Source organism: Belonocnema kinseyi, chromosome 7, assembly GCF_010883055.1.
Source record: "Belonocnema kinseyi isolate 2016_QV_RU_SX_M_011 chromosome 7, B_treatae_v1, whole genome shotgun sequence".
Taxonomy (NCBI): domain Eukaryota; kingdom Metazoa; phylum Arthropoda; class Insecta; order Hymenoptera; family Cynipidae; genus Belonocnema; species Belonocnema kinseyi.
The window spans coordinates 96571666-96573956 of NC_046663.1; the positions used below are offsets into that span (position 1 = coordinate 96571666).

At 34.7% G+C, this 2291-nt stretch overlaps 1 protein-coding gene and 1 long non-coding RNA gene across 3 annotated transcripts in view; one reads left to right on the top strand and one right to left on the bottom strand.

Annotated features, from left to right (window-relative positions):
- LOC117177043 overlaps positions 1 to 2291 on the top strand; it is a 59533-nt gene that overhangs the window by 18244 nt on the left and 38998 nt on the right. The gene's annotated exons all lie outside the window — the stretch shown is intronic.
- LOC117177042 (pancreatic triacylglycerol lipase-like) overlaps positions 1 to 2291 on the bottom strand; it is a 115259-nt gene that overhangs the window by 15794 nt on the left and 97174 nt on the right. The window lies entirely within an intron of this gene.

A 2291-nucleotide genomic window follows, 5' to 3' on the forward strand; every position in this document is an offset into this window, starting at 1 on the left:
CCAGGACAGGAAAGTATGGCGGCAAATAGTTAATAAAAAGAGTGTCAGTAGAGTGAATGACGCCTGAAACAAAGACCTTGGCTACTAATGGACCCGAGTGGGAACCTTACATAACGACTTTGTGAGGTTCTTCGCTTGGGGTGATTGCTAGAGAGATTGATCAGCAGCCTGGGTCGGAACAGTGTTGCGGAAGGAACGTGTTATTTACGTAAATAGCACGAGAATTCTGGATCAATCTGAAAAATCTCTATCCCTTCCACACACTACTCCTTTCCCCTACCGAAAGGGAAATGGCTTAATGGTGTAATAATAATAATAATAATAATAATAATAATAATTTAAAGAGCCTCGGTGGCTCAGTTGGTTAGACACTCGGACTTCACCTCAGAGGTCCGGGGTTCGATCCCTGAGCCGGTACCTCTAGAAATTTTTCAATGTACCTTCACCGAGGTTCTGGTGGTTCGGAACCCACCTTAAGCTGTAGGTGGTCGCCCCATCGTGTACTTGACTGCAACCCAGTCCGTCAATGATGGGGTAAAAACCAGGCTTTGTCCAATATGTCTGGGCAGACTGCTCTCATCAGATCACTTGATTGCATTATAAAAATGCATCCGTAACTGATGATATATACCTGGACAGCCTCGTGCAAAAATGATCAAATAAAAAATCCAACTCTAACCAAAAATGCCTTCGACATGTTGGGCAGAATAAGCTGTGACAACATTTCGACACTAAAATGTTTTTTATAATTTAAAATTATTAAAATAAAATTTTTTTAATTTAAATTATTTACTAAAATATAAATTGGTAATTTGTCAGCAAATCCTGGTATGCATAGTCTGCTTTTATTTATAGTCTATTTAATTTCAGGCAGTTTAACTAATTTAAAAAAAAATATTTTTCATATATTTTCATTGCCCCACATTGAATGTTGAAAATTTATTGATATATTTCACACATTAAAACCTGATTTAAAAATTTTAATTTACGTTTATAAAATCTCGTTATCACTAAAAGTGAAAAATAATTCAGTTTCAATCTTTAGGTTATGAAACTTCACATTCACCTGATATAAACATTTGGATGTGTAAGATGCAAATAGATATAAGCGGATTGAGGAGTTTATTTGTGGTATGTACGCCTCCTGTCGCAATTAGCATTGGCACTGAATAAGTGAATGATACTGACGCTTTCAGTGTAAATCTCATAATTTGTACACCGGATAATTTATTTAAATTATTGTAAAAAGAAAATTACAATTTCATAATAATTGAATTTAGAAATAAATTGTTGCATTCTTATTGAAAACAATTAATTATTTAAAATTTAAATAGAATATTATTTTAGAGGCCTAATACCAGTGGTTATTTGTTGATTGTATGACAGAGGTCTCTGTATTGTACGATTGATAAATAGAAGAACTACTATATCATAATCAATTTTTTTCTAACCGAAACTCGGTTTCTATAACTGTGTTTCAAAAACTTGAATTTAACTACTGGCCTTAAAATAATAACATCTATGAAAAATAATTTCGACCGAAATTAAGGAAATACAATTTCTAAAATTTTCATTGTCGGTGCTGCGGTGGCGCAATTGGTAGCGCCCCTCACATGTAATGAGGAGGTTGTTGGTTCAAATCAAGCCCGCATTGAATTTTCAATTGATTATGATATAGTAGTTCTTATAATTATCAACCGTAGAATGCAGAGACCTCTTTCGTACAAACATTAAATAACCACTGGTATTAGGCCTAGAGTTCTTAAATTCCCGAGAATTTAAGTTCAGGTTATATAACCGAGAATATGACAGAATTTAGGAGAGTATAAAAGAATTTAAGAATTTATGATTTTCAACATATTTTTATTGTTCAGGTTATATCAGTAGCTGAATATACATTATTTTCTAGCTCAGACATATTCAGGAATGACAGTGTTTCATAGGGAGACTGACTTTTCGCTCCCGACTTTCACAGGCAGCCACCGGCTCAGGGAAGCAAACGTTCCCTTCCACTGCACGGACTACGTCAGTAAGCTAACCAATGTCCAGCCCTTTTCTTCCCCGCCCTTCTCTCCGCCCCCCTTTTCTTTAGAGATCACACTATCGTGTGTTTTCGAAATGTTGAAATTGTCGAAATGTTTTCCATTTCACTAAAGTTTTGAAAGAGATTCAACTTCGAACCCAGATTAAATGTAACAGATTTCATTTGCCTAATAAATTTCAGAAATGTGAATTGAAACGCAAGCATTCATTTGTCTTAAAACAAACTACAATGTATCAGTCCAAAAAAC